Raw genomic sequence first — 15865 nt, forward strand, 5'->3', positions numbered from 1 at the left:
TCTTAGATACTAACCCATTATCTGACGGGTATTGGATGAATAGTTTCTCTTATGCATTGGGAAGCTTTTATTTTCTAATCACAGTTTTCTTTGAGGTGCAGAACTTCTCAGATTAATGCAATCCTATTTGTCTTTGCTTCCACATACTTGGACAGTAGTTTTTCATCCTTGAAGATGCCTTTACTTGCAATATCATAAAATGTTTTGCCAATGATATTCTCTATGTATCTATGGTTGCAAGTGTATTATCAAGGTCATTAATCAATTTTGATGTGAGCATTATGCATGGTGCTAAAGAGAGAACTGAGTAAACTTTTATGCATATCATTGAGCACTTTTCCCAACACTTCTTGAAGAGATTTCCTTATCTAATTTGTATTTATTACTTCTTATTGAAGATTAATTAATTAATTGTATGCCTGAAGGTCAGTCTCTGAATACTCAATTCTATTCCATTGATCTGAGGGTCTGTTTTTATTGCAATATCATGCTGTTTTAATAAAATTGCTTTATAGTACAAGTTAAAGTCAGGTAAAGTGATTCTTCCAATATTATTTCCCCAAGGATTGCTTTAACTATTTGTTTTTTAACTATTTATTTTTCCAAATGAATTTCAGAAGTGATTGATCCACTTCTTTGAAAAAAATTATGGGTATCCTTAGATAGATTGCATTAAATTTGTACTATGCTTGGGGAAGTATTGTCTTTTTAATGATGTTCTTCTTCCCAATCCATGAGCAGGATAGTTTTCCTTTTTCTTGTGTTCTCTTTTATTTCTTGAAGCAATGTTTTGTAGCTTATTTGTATAGGACTTTCTCCTCTTTAGTTAAGTTGACTCCAAGGTACTCATTTTCTGAAGTGAATTTTTGAATGGGATTGTTTTTGTAATGTCTCTTTCATTATTTAATTATAAAAAGCCATGGATCTTTGAGAGATAATTTTGTAGCCTGCCAATATACTATATATATTTTTTTCTAAAAGCCTTTTGGCTGTCTTTAGGATTTTCTGAATATAGTATCATGTTATTTGCAAACAGTGAGAGTTTGACTTCTTCCTTTTCTAACTAGATGCTCTTGGTATCCTTTTCTTGCCTGATTGCTATAGCAAGTACTTACAGAATTATGTTGAATAAAATTGGTATAAGGGGTCAACCTTATCTTGTGCCAGAATTTAGAGGAAAGGCTTGTAGTTTTGTTTTTGGTTTTGTTTTATTTTTGTTGTTGTTGTTTTGGTTGGTTGTTTTTTTGGGCCACATCGGGTGATGCTCAGGGTTTATTCTTGGCTATACGTTCAGAAATCGCTCCTGGCTTGGGGGACCATATGGGAGTCAGGGATCAAACCAAGGTCGGTCCTGGGTCAGCCCTGTGCAAGGCAAATGCTCTACTGCTGCGCTATTGTCCCAGCTCCTCCTTAGCTACCTTTTTAGAACTACTTCTGCTCTCCCTGAAATCTTTATCTGAAGCCATCTTATACAATAATTAAAAACTGTCATCTCTCATTTGGTACATATTTGATTTAGAGAGGAAGGAGACAGACTGAGGCTGGTAAATGTGTTATATTGCCTCAGAACTAGGGGGTAGAGAAGAAAGGACTGCATTAAGTGAAGTTTTCCCTCCCACTTCACCCCTTAGCTCAACTAAGTCTGCTATCAAGACAGTTAAAGTAACGTCTTGTGGTTGAAAGAAAAGAAATTTTTCTTTTCCATGATAAATATTTTAATAACTTTAAAATTAATTTTATCAAATATTTATCTAGTTAAAGCTTAGTTCTACTTCTCCTGGGGCTTCAAGGATAAATTCTGATTATGAAATCTCCTTGGAAATGTACTGATTGACCATATTTGCTTTGAGTGTCTGACATTCATCAACCAACTAGCTTTTTAACTTGAACACTTCCTCAGAGTTGTGACAAAAGATGTTCTAATGCCATCTAGTTCAACCTTTGTGGAAAGCGATATGGAGATTCCTCCAGAAACTGGAAATCAAGTTCCCATATGATCCAGCTATACCACTCCTAGGAATATACCCTAAGGACACAAAAATACAATACAAAAATCCCTTCCTTATACCTATATTCATTGCAGCACTATTTACCATAGTAATTCTCTGGAAACAACCAAGATGCCCTTCAACAGATGAATGGCTAAAGAAACTGTGGTACATATACACAATGGAATATTATGCAGCTGTCAGGGGAGTTGAAGTCATGAAATTTTCCTATACATGGATGTACATGGAATTTATTATGCTGAGTGAAATAAGTCATAGAGAGAGAGAGAGAAAAAAAACACAGAATGGTCTCACTCATCTATGGGTTTTAAGAAAAATGAAAGAGATTCTTGCAATAATAATTTTCAGACACCAAAGAGCTCACCTCATGAAGCTCACCACAAACAGGGATGAGTTTAGTTAGAGAAATAACTACATTTTGAACTATTCGAATAATGAAAATGTATGAGGGAAATAGAAAGCCTGTCTAGAGTACAGGTGAGGGTTGGGTAAGGAGGAGGGAGATTTGGGACATTGGAGATGGAGATGTTGCACTGGTAATGGGCGGTGTTCTTTACATGACTGAAATCCAAACATAATCATGTATGTAACCAAGGTGTTTAAATGAAATATATTAAAATATATTTGTGACTGCAATGGAAGAGGAATTTAAGAACTGAATAAGTCTTAGCATTTGTTGATAAAGATAAATTGTTAAGAAATCTAAGTATTCACCAAAGAGGAAATATATTTAATAGCTACTTCTAAAGCATGAGTTGAAAGAAGATTTAGGTGACCTGGATAGACTCAGACTTAGCTTTCAATATCTGATTATATCAAATACATATTAATAAAACCATGAGAATATAACATTATTTCACTTAGGAGTGAAAATTTAAAAAAGAAAATAAAAGAAAAATATATTTAGTTATATTCTGATATAGTGGCTATGTGATTGCCTTCATAAACTTTTACTTCTTCTGATAATAGTTATAAATAAATTGTCCATCTTGAAAAAGTGTTATTTGGGTGCTTGAGAGATGCAGAAACCTGAATATTTGTAGAAAATATGGCCCAAAATTAGGTGGACATGCCAATAGGTTGGCATTATATTAAATTGAGATTAATATTAAATTAATTGATATTATATTTATGTAATTAGGTTGATAAGATTAAAAAGATAAAGATAAAGTAAAATTTGCTTGAGTTATAATAAAGCAGGTGGGGAATTTTCCTTGCACATGGCTGACTCAGGTTTGATCCCCAGCACATCATATGGTCCCTTGAACTCAACAGCAGTGATTTCTGAATGCACAGGCAGGAGTAAAACGTGAGGCCCTGAGTATGGCTCAAAATTTAAAAAAAAATAAATAATAAAAGAAAATTTTGGACATAGTCTCATTCCTTGAAGGGAAAGAATTAAGAAGTCAGCAGATACATTTGATAAATAGAATGGTCAATCATATCAGATGATAACTAAGGCACAAAAATAGCTAAGGCGGTAAGAAGAAAAAGTGTCGTGGATCAAGTGAGTCAATGAGATGACCATCGAGTCAATGATAACTCAAGGGAACCTCTCTGGAGTTACAGATGGATGATTGGGGCCAGAGAGATGATAAAATAATTAAAGCATTTTCTTTGTAGTTATCTTGCCCTGGTACCTCAGCATTGTATATAAGTCTGTGAACACCATTTGAAATGATTCATGAGCAGATTCAGGAGTAAATCCAAATCAGTCAGGTGTGCCCCTTTGCACCACCTAAAATAACAAAAAATCATGGGTGAACTTAGATAGATAATTGTAGTTGTGCTATGATTTGTAATATATTTGTGTATATATATATATATATATATAATTTTTAAAATGTGGATAAAACTTTGAGTTGAAAGAATAAATTCCAAAATGTTGAGAAGACATAAAATCAGAGAGAATACAAGAAAAAAGTAAAGGGGGATATTATAGACTTTTAAGGAAACAATTTAAAGAGTTGCTAGGGTCAGAAGGATAGTACAGTAAGTACAAGCCGTGCATGCCTCTCTAATCCAGGATATATTCCCACATCCCTGAGTAAGTAGATAACAGTAATAGACACCCCCAAGCATCAATGTATTAGCCCAGATAATACCTGGAACCACATAATTTCCATAGGACTGAATTCTCTGGCACTAGCTTTGAATTGCTGTTTTGATGGGCTGAAAATGATTATGGGCAGTTCCTGACCCTTGGCGCCTTGTTTGGGAGACCCAAATAAGAACATTAAAATAAATAAGAGTTTTTACATGAGAAAAGAGATACTGTGGATTTTTTATTTATTTTAATAAATAGTAATTTAATTGTTATGTTATAGACACTTTATATTAAAAATAAAAGAGTAATTTATTAATAAGTGATATACAAGAGAATCGTCATGACATAATGAAGTTCAATTTTACACAATGGCAAAAGTTTCTAGAAGTAAGTTAGTATGGATTCTGAATTTCATATTAATTCTTCTCTTTGAATTGAACCATTGGAGAATGAATGGCCCTACAACCATGTAGTGGTATTTTAAATTACAAGCGAGATTCACATCTTAAAAATGGTAGTTCAAGTATAAAATATCCTATTTCATGAGGTTCTCTTTATAAATGATTTTTAAGAAAAGTGAACAAACACCTTTGGGGAAAATATGGACCAGTTTTCTTCTAAGTAGCTGAAGTTCTGTGGTCATAATGATTTAAAATTAGTCATAATCAATAGTTTCCTTTTGGGCAATATAAATAATTATGCTCAGTTAATACTGATTACATTTGCAACAAAACTTTATTGACTAGTTACTATGAGCATCCATCTATGGTATAGTATTCTTCTCAAAGGATTCATAGTCTAGATGGCACAGAAAAAAATACAGAGTATGATATTAGATAGTATATCAGTTGACTAAATATGCCAATATGAAAACAGGAGAGAATTTTAATTTAAAGAACAAATTAATTTTCTCATCATTTTGAAGTCTGAAATTTCAAGGTCCTGATTCTGGAAGGTTTAGTTTCTTGGGAGAGTCTTCTCTTTTACTGAAAAATGGTGCCTTGGTCTTGTGTTATCCCATAGATTTTTTTTCTCTGAACTTAAGAAAGATAGTTTTTTAGAGGTTTCCTGCTTTTAAAAAAATGAGGACAGTATTATGGGCACATCTGATAGTATTAACCTTTATTTCTCTTTAATATGCCCTTCTATATTAACTACAAATTTATTTCAGACTAGGGAGCCACACAATTCAGTCCATCACAGGTAAGAATTATTTTTATTAAAATTAGAATGAAGAAATGAAGAATAATAAAAGAGAAACTATTATTTAGAACACAAAGACCCCAATGCCTGTATCATGTTTGAACATCTTTATTAAATAAGTTCAAGTAATGACTGAGCATTCTTCATTGTAAGAAAAATATAAGTGCACCAATGCCTTTAATATAGTGATTTTTCAGTAGTAGCGTAGCTATTGTAAGTTAAAATGGGAAAACTCAAACTCATGTTTTAATTAAAAGCAGAAAAAATGATAGGAGTTTCAAATTTTCTTAAAAAGAAAAGATATAAAAATTATTAAGATGGCTAAAGCAAAACATATTTAAAGAGTGAAATATTAAAAAGTATTAGATTGATATTTATATATATTCAGCCAACATCTACTAAATTTTGCTATATTTTAGGATTTTAGGTCATTTATTAGGTACTTGGTATATAAATTATGTATGCAAACTGTGGATGTGTGTGTGTGTGTATGTGTATGTGTGTGTTTGTCTTTGAGTAATACCTTGTAGTGCTCAGCTGTTATTCTTGGCACTGCACTCAAGAATCGATCCTAGTGGCCTTAGAGCATATGGGATGCCAGGGATTAAATTTGATAGTGTTACTTTAGTAGTCCAATAGACAACTAATACATCACTGAAATGCTGTAAAAACAATCACTAGGTAAAAATATCAATTTTGCACACATTTATAGGAAACAGATTTATATTATTAAATTGTATTTCTATTCTAATTTCATCTTGATTCTAATAGTGATAACTATTATTCCTGAGTGTTAAAAAAATTGCTGACCCAAGTATTTGGTAAAAAGTGGAATTTCTTAGGAAAAGGGCAAGATAAATTATATATATAAATTATATAAATTATATATAGTTATATATATAACTGCACATATTGATAATTTTGCTTTCCACAAGAATATTGATAAACACTTTTGAAAACTGCTATACTCATGTGCTAAACTTTAACAATTAATTTTGTGGTAGGAAATAGAGATGTTTTACATTCTACCCTCTTACCTATTGTTAGCATAAGGTGACCAGGGAAAGAGAGATACAAAATACTTTTGTATTAATAATTTAAGTTAAAGACTACTGTATGTTTGTATTTGGTATAATATTCATATGTCACTGTATTTTTAGTAATACTATGCTAAGTTATTATAATTTATAATATAGAATCTTCATTGCATACATAAATATATATCTATATACAGAGCTTAGTATCTCTCAGTTGCTTCTTTGTTTTGTCAACTTAGAGGGCTAGAAACAATGAATATGAGTAGCAAATGCACTCATCACTAAGATATTGTTTTATTGTTTTCTGCTATTAGTCTACTAAAATGATAATCAGGACTCTGGGGAAAAATGGCCACATATACTCAAGATCAGGGAATGAAGAAAATAAGACAAAAATGGGGCCGGGCGGTGGCGCTAGGGGTAAGGTGCCTGCCTTGCCTGCGCTAGCCTTGGACGGACCGCGGTTCGATCCCCCGGTGTCCCATATGGTCCCCCAAGCCAGGAATAACTTCTGAGCGCACAGCCAGGAGTAACCCCTGAGTGTTACCGGGTGTGGCCCAAAAACCAAAAAAAAAAAAAAAAAAAAAAAAAAGAAAATAAGACAAAAATGCTTACATAGTAAATCAAATCAAGCCTATAGAAAGCTAGAAATAAAGGGTTAAACAACATCTCAACACACAATACACACAATAATGGGATTCTATCTATGGTATCCATCACCCAACTCGAAGAAGCACCAATAGGCATAAGTCTACATGGGTGTAAATAAATAATCTAATGACTATATGGGCAATAATAAATAAAATCGGTACAGAAGAATTACAAGTAGTTTATGTAATATGATGTATTCAATATACAAGAACTTCTCATATATTAAGTTAGATAAAAGGGTGAATTCAATAATTTTGTTTATTGAAACATTTACATAAGTCAATCAAAAAAAAACAATAAGACTGATAGATTACTTTACTATCATGTAAGGAATAGAGCCTGTTGTGTCTGTGGCCTTTCCTCCTGAAACACATTAACTCAGTAAAATTATGAGAAAATCTCATAGAAATAACAGTTAAGACACATTTCAAAAATATCTGACTAGTACTCCAAAGAATCTATCAACTTCATCAAAAAACAAGAAAAATATTGAAAATCACTACAATTCAGAGAAGATTAAAAGATATGACTTCACAATGTATTATGAATCCTGAATAGAATCTTGAAATAGAAAAAAATGCCAAAATATGCTTAAATAAGGACAAACTCAGATCAATGAAATGGAAATGAAAATACATATATGCATCAGGTAATAAATGATCAATTGATAAGTTGATATTTTTATAAAAATTAGTAATTTGCTTCATCACTCAATTTGATCAGAATAAAACATAGGGAATAGAACATGGAAATCAACTCATCTTCAACAAGTGGTATTGGGAAAGCTAGTCAACTAAAAGCAGTAAATGAAATCAGACCCTTTCTCATGCCATGCACAAAAATCAATTTAAAATGGATTAAATATCTTTATATCAGACTTGAATCCATAACTTACATAAAAGAAAACCTAGGGCCAACTCTCCATGACAGTGAAAGTTAGAGGTATCTTTAAGAATGCAATGCCATTGGTCAAAGAAGTGGCAGTAAAGAAACAAATGTGACTACATTAAATCAAGAAACTTCTGCATCTCAAGGAAAATATTACCCAAAGTATAAATATACCCCACATATTGAGTGAAATTATCTGCCCTCAACCCATCAGATCAAGGGTGAATATCCAAGCTATATAAAGCCCTGGTAGAACTTTACAAGAAAAATACATCCAAATTCAGCAAAAAAAAAAAATGGGTAGAAGAAATGATCAAAGATTTCCTCAATGAGGAAATACAAATGGTCAGTAGTCACTTGAAAAGATGCTCTGCATCATTAATTATCATGGAAATTCAAATATAAACAACAATAAAAAATCACCTCACACTACAGAGACTAATAAACATCAAAATTTATTATGGCTTAAGGTGATATGCTTGTTGTGGAAAAGGATCCCCATGCACTATTGATGGAAATGTCAACTGGTTCAGTCTTTTTTGAAAAACAATAACAACATTCCTCCAAAAATTAAGAATAGAGCTTTCATGTGAGTACACAATCCCATGCCTTGAAAGTATACTCTAAGGATCAAAACCACAATTCTAAAAAGACATTTTCACTTCTTTGTTCATTTATCACTAGGCACAATAGTCCAAATCTGGAAAAGCCTAAGAACAGATGAGTAGATAAACAACCTACAGTATCTATACACAATGCAATTCTACTGAACATTAAGAAAAGATGCAATCATGAAATTTTTGGCTAGTTGGATGAATCTGGAGAGTATCATGTTGAGTGAAATCAGTCAAAAGTAACAGACTCAGAATAATTCTTCTTTTGTGTGGGATATAAAGAAACAACAAATGTCCAAAGGCAATTGAAACAGAGAGTTCAAGAAATGGTCTTCAATAAGAAGTTGGCCACAAGTGCCAATGTGGGAGATTAGCTCACATCACAAAGAATGAGAACAAGCAGTGCTGGCAGGGATGTGGAGAGAAAGGAACTCTTATCCACTGCAGGTGGGAATGCCGACTAGCCCAACCTTTCTGGAGAGCGATATGGAGATTCTTACAAAAACTGGAAATTGAACTCCCATACGATCCAGCTATACCACTCATAGGGATATACCATAGGAAAATAAAAGTACAATACAAAAATCCCTTCCTCACACCTATATCATTGCACCACTATTTACTATAGCCCAACTCTGGAAACAACCAAGATGCCCTTCAACAGATGAATGGCCAAAGAAACTGTGGTACTTATACATAATGGAATATTATGCAGTCATCAGGAGAGATGAAGTCATAACATTTTCCTATTCATGGATGTACATGGAATATTTTATGCTGAGTGAAATAAGTCAGAGGAAGAAAGATAGACACAGAATAGTCTCCCTCATCTATGGGTTTTAAGAAAAATAAAAGACATTTTTGCAATAATTCTCAGAGACAAAAGAGGATGGCTAGAAGGTCTAGCTTATGACATGAACTCACAACGAAGAGTGGTGCATTTAGAGAAATAACTACATTGAGAACTATCATAACAATGTGAATGAATGGGGGAAGTAGAAAGCCTGTGTAGAGTACAGGCGGGGTGGGGTGTGGAGGAGGGAGATTTGGAACATTGGTGATGGGAATGTTGCACTGGTGAAGGGGGGTGCTCTTTACTAACTGAAACCCAACTTCAATCATATTTGTAATAAAAGTGTTTAAATAAAGATATTGATAAAAATTAAAAGTGTCAATGTGGGAGGGATAAGCTAGAGAAGGGAGCACTAAGACAATGAGATAGGAAAAAATCTCTTGTCACAGAGCTAGGCTGGAGCATGAGAAGAAAATTAGGACATGAGTAGAGACTGGGGAAGAGACTGGTGCTAGTATATTGTGTGCCTGAAAGTTAGGGATAACTTTGCAAACTTGCAATTAACTAATTTTTAATACAAATAAAAGAGTCATGTTATCTTCAATAATACAGATTTAATGCTAAAAGAACAGCATTATTCTGTTAACTGTGAACAATGTACTAGATATTAATAATAAAAGAATCTAGGGCACAACATCCAGAAACTGTGCACTATCTTCCCAATAGTTCTGCTCATATAAACTTTAAAGTTCATTTAAAAACAAATATATTTTCATTTTATATTGGTGTTGTGTTAGCCTCTCAATTATTTTCTCCCCACCTGGTATAGTAGCTGTATGATGGTTTAGGAAAACAACAAACAATTTCTTGGGTCAAATAATTTTGAGGCAGGCTGAATACTAAAAAAAAACTTTTGAAGATGTACAAAACACATTAGAATATTATAAAATCATTTTTGAAACTACAGAATACAATTTAATGTTTGACACAGTATGTCAGAAATGCTTAATTTGAGAAATTTTAATTTAAATTTTAATTTGACATATCATTCCCTAGGACATACATTAAGACATATTTGTTACATTACTCTGTGTACTACTGAAACTAATTATGAGTCACCTGTAAAGAAAATAGCAATATTCTTAAATTTAAAACTACAGAATAAAAGTGTGATGAAAAAGATTTGGATCGCTTATTAGCCAAAGGGAAGGCTTTAGGAAAACAGTCTTGTTATCAGAAATTTTAAGAAATGTCATGTTAAAGGTAATTTATAACTTGTGACTGAAGATTCTAAATTTACTTCAAATGGGAATATGCAGAGACACTGACAAATACACACACACACATACACACACACATTGACACACAAACATACCAAATAACAAAAATGTTCCTAAGAATTAGAGCAGTTGAAAGAGAAGTGAACTGGATTATGGATTGATGCTTAAGAGAGCATCAATTTTATGATTCTATTTAATTATTCATTCACTATAATGATAGCTAATATTCTTGGGGCTGGAATGATAGCACAGTGATAGGGTGTTTGCGTTGCATGCAGCTGACCCAGGATGGACTTAGGTTAGATCTCCCAGTGTCCCTTAAGGTCTCCCAAGCCAGGAAGGATTTCTGAGTGCATAGCCAAGAGTAACCCCTAAGCATCACGGGTGTGGCCCAAAACCAAAACCAAAATGGTCAATACCATGCTAAGAATTTGGTACAAAACATTACATTATATTTTTTTGTTTCTCTTTGCCAATGACTAAAAGTAAATAAAAAAATGAATATTGTAAAAGGATGAAAATGATCACCTCTGCAGACCATATCAGATATGGGAACATTTCCAAGGCATAGGTATCTAATAACACTAATACTTAGGTGATAACATTGTAGTTATATAATTCTTATTATGAGAAATAATACAGTATCTTAGTTTTCACCCAAAGATACTACATAATTCGCACTATTCTACATGATACTATGTGAAAACACAGATGGTTAAATGAAGTGCTTAAATAAGTCAGCAGTAGAAGATGGAGAAGGAGTACTTTTAGAGTTTGAACTGACAACTTCTAAGCACTGTTGTCCCAAATGGACTTGACATGAATAATCAAAAAGTTTTGTTTGTATGTGTGTGTGTTTCAGATAAATGAAAGTATAAGATTAAAACAAAGGAAAGGGTATTGTCCCATAGCTAGTTTTGAGCAATATGATTGACAAGAAAGAAATACTATTTAAAACTGACAGCATTGAGGGGCCAGAGTGATAGCACAGTGGGAGGGCATTTGCCTTGCATGAGGTTGGCTTGGTTTTGATTCTCTAAACCTATATGGTCTCCCAAGCCTGCCAGGCATAATTTCTGGGTGCAGAGCCAGGAGTAACCCTACGCACCAACAGGTGTGGCTCAAAACAAACAAAAAGAATAGTAGTAAGTGATTTAAAAAGGAGACAATACCCTATCTTTCTAATTCTAGTTTATTTTAAATGTTAGGAATTTTACTTTGTGAAATTACTCAATGTTGCAAGTCAGCCCCAGAAGAGGTTGACTGATGGAGGGATGGAGGATGAGGTCTTTCCCCTCCAGCTCGGAGCACGCGTCTGCCACCCTGTCCAGCCCACAGTTCTGAGGTGAAATGGCGGGTAAACAGCTCGCAGTCAGGCTTGTGAAAATATTAGCTTTATTGGGTGGACAAGACTGAAGGCCAAAGTCTCAGCCTTAGTTCCAGCAAAAAAGCCTCTCGCCTTCCACAGACCCTTGTTTTTATCCTCCAGAATCATGTACCACCCAATGGTGGGATCAGATACCACCCAATGGTGGAAGCAGAATCAGGTACCACCCTAGGGTGGGGGCAGAATGCCATGTCACACCCTAGGGTAGGGCACAATCACCGATCAGGGTAGGGTCAGTAACATAATAATCCCCTAAAATATTTACATACACAGCAACTCAACATTTAAAGTAAACTAGAATTAGAAAGATAAGGTATTGTCTCCTTTTTATTTTTCATTCTCACTAAACATCCACTTTCCCTCCCTGCACACATATCGTTATATCCATAAGTATTAAACATAATCATATGTAATAACCATGGTAGATTTAGTTTAGAAAACTAAAATGTGAGATGAACACCCTTTTAAATCCTTTATCTAAGAGATCTAAGGTCAGTATTGTCTATTCTATGAATATAGGAGGAAAAAACATTTTTATTTAGCAGAGCCATAAAAACAACATAGAGACTCTCTCTCGTCAGTAGTTTACTCCAGGCTTCTATGTCCCTTGGGAACATGAGAGAGGCTTGGGGTTCACCCTGGCATTGGTGGTGTTACCTTTGGTAATCCTGTACTGACTATATGTGGCAGTTAGAACCATGCATTTGAAAATGATCAAGTTGCTATTGCAATTATGAAAATGGAATATCTCAAGGTTTCAAGATTCTTTATTAGAGGCAGTGATTCAGATGTTATAAGGCCACAAATATCATCTGAGCAGGTATACTATGCACCAGAGGTGATAATTGTTTGAAAATGAGGCAAATATCCAGATGATTGGCCTGATGTTTGGGTCCTGAAAGGCAGGATGGAAGAATTTATGACACAACTTAAGTGCTCATACTTTGGAAAGTCCCTTTCCACATCCCTAACTTTACTTGTTTTTGGTTAAAAGAGGTGAGGAGAAAATTTTGTTTGTTTGTTTGGGGTCACATCTGGCGTCGTTCAGGGGTTCCTCCTGGCTATGGGCTCAGAAATTGCTCCTGCCAGACTCGTGGGACCATATGGAAAACCGGGAATCAAACCCAGGCCTGTCATGGGTCTGTCACGTGGCAGGCAAATGCCCTACCGCTGTGCTATCACTCCAGATGCTGGAGGGAATTTTTAAATCCTTATTGAATATTAAAATTGAAACTATGGGCCCGGAGAGATAGCAGAGCGGCGTTTGCCTTGCAAGCAGCCGATCCAGGACCAAAGGTGGTTGGTTCGCATCCCGGTGTTCCATATGGTTCCCCGTGCCTGCCAGGAGCTATTTCTGAGCAGACCGCCAGGAGTAACCCCTGAGTAACGCCGGGTGTGACCCAAAAACCAAAAATAAAAAAAAATAAAAAATAAAGTTGTTTAAAAAAAATTGAAACTATGTGCTTTTAAAAAACATAGTCAGAGAAGCATGACAGGAATTAGCAAATCCTAAACTCCAAAGTGGGTGAATAAGTTATACATTTAATTATTCCATAAATTATTTCATAAAGCAAGCAACTGTTTAATAATGATAGCATACAACAATGACCTTCTAATTAGCTCTTGATATGAAAGTTTCCAAGAGTTTGTTAATCCAGACTTGCAATGAGGTTACCTAATATCATTGTCCTCCTCTCTTGAAATCAGGTTATTTAGGTCCTGTTCTTTTCATGATGTATATGTTTATAAGTGCATATGTACAAAAGAAGCAAAACAAGGAAAACTGTCAATTTTTAGAGTAGTTATTAGCATCTTCATCATTTTTTAACCAAAATTGACCAATTTGGGACCAAATTGACTATCAGGATGCAAAAATGACTCCCTCGGGCCCAGAGAGATAGCACAGCGCATTTGCCTTGCAAGCAGCCGATCCAGAACCAAAGGTGGTTGGTTCAAATCCCGGTGTCCCATATGGTTTCCCGTGCCTGCCAGGAGCTATTTCTGAGCAGACAGCCAGGAGTAACCCCTGACAACCGCCGGGTGTGGCCCAAAAACCAGAAAAAAGAAAATGACTCCCTCATTTATAGTAGAAGGGCTTTTCAGATCATTGTGGATAATAGCAATAATATGATGAAGTAGGATAATAATGCAAGACACTGTAGAAAATAACATGATTGTGTGTCAAGAAAAAAGAAAGTTAAAAATTTTCTTATACACATATGATATATTAAACGTTCAGGTCTTATTTCTGAATCTGCTTAGGATCAATCTTGGCAGTAATCAGAATACACTATATAGTGAAGGGAATATGGAAATTCAAACTAAATTTGACCACATAGAAGACAAGTGACTGCCTTTCTCCAGTTCCTATTTGCTTTATATTTAAATGTTAGATATAAAACACACCTAGGGGTCATCACAATAAAAGAGAATTGAAAAGGGAACCTCATTATATTTATATTTAAATAAAAGTTTTGTTTGGATTTTAGATATGACTGGCGTTATTTAGGTTCTACCACCACAGCCATGTTCAGAGTTTTTCATGGCAGTACTCAAGAGTCATACAGTGATGGAAATAATAGCAAATATGCAAAGCATGTGTTCACTTCACTGAACAATTTTTCAGTCACATTAATAATTTTATGGATTGTTTCTAAGTATATTAAAACATCATTAGAATTTTTTTTATTTTACCAGGTTTTAAGTAGAGGTACTATATACTTAAAACTTACATATTCAAAAGATTACACTTGGGGCTACATGATAACATAGATCACAGAGGTTCCAGTTTAGACAGGGCCGGATGCAACAGGAAAAATGAATAAGACAAAAGGTAGGATAAACGAGTGTAGGGGAGTCTCACTTTGACAAAATATGTGAAGATATTTGGAAATGCAATAGAAAGATTGGGAGTAGATGGGATATTGCTTGGGTGGGGAATGAGGAGGGTGATGATGTTTATTAGGTAAGAAGCTCAAATTTTAGGTTTAATCAATAAAGAGAACAGGCAAGAGGAAAGAAACATATTCCTACTTCGCTATCTTTTGCCATCTCTAAAATGAAATTTTAGATCTTTACTCAGTTTCTAATGCACTGGTCACTGTACTTGGTCCCAAATTCAAGCAGTCTTGTGTTTTCTTTTTTCTTTTAGATCCCAACTTAACTTTTATTTGAAATGGTAATTTAAATATATATATATGCTTAATTATATATACTTAATATATATTTAAGTATATATATACACACATATCTCCACACACATATAGTACTTTCTGTTTTTTTTTCTGATGCTTTTTTTAAATAATATTTTATTTAAACATCTTGATTACAAACATGATTGTGGTTGAGTTTCAATCATGTAAAGAACACCCCCCCCCATCACCAGTGCAACATTCCCATCACCAATGTCCCAAATCTTCCTTCTCCCCACCCCACCCCCTCCTGTACTCTAGACAGGCTTCCTACTACCCTCATTCATTCACATTGTTAGGATAGTTCTCAGTGTAGTTATTTCTCTAACTAAACTCATCACTCTTTGTGGTGAGCATCATGAAGAGCTGGACCTTCCAGCCCTCCTCTCTTCTATCTCTGAAAATTATTGAAAAATGTCTTTCATTTTTCTTAAAACCCATAGATGAGTGAGACCATTCTGAGTCTTTTTCTCTCTCTCTGACTTATTTCACTCAGCATAATAGATTCCATGTACATCCATGTATAGGAAAATTTCATGACTTCATCTCTCCTGACGGCTGCATAATATTCCATTGTGCATAAGTACCATAGTTTCTTTAGCCATTCATCTGTTGAAAGGCACCTTGATTGTTTCCAGAGTCCTGCTATGGTAAATAGTGCTGCAATGAATATAGGTGTAAGGGAGGGATTTTTGTATTGTATTGTGTGATTTTCTTATTGAATTGGAGAAATAGTAAAGCAGATAGAGCACTTGTCTTGTGTAA

Source organism: Suncus etruscus, chromosome 5 (genome assembly GCF_024139225.1).
Source record: "Suncus etruscus isolate mSunEtr1 chromosome 5, mSunEtr1.pri.cur, whole genome shotgun sequence".
Lineage (NCBI taxonomy): Eukaryota > Metazoa > Chordata > Mammalia > Eulipotyphla > Soricidae > Suncus > Suncus etruscus.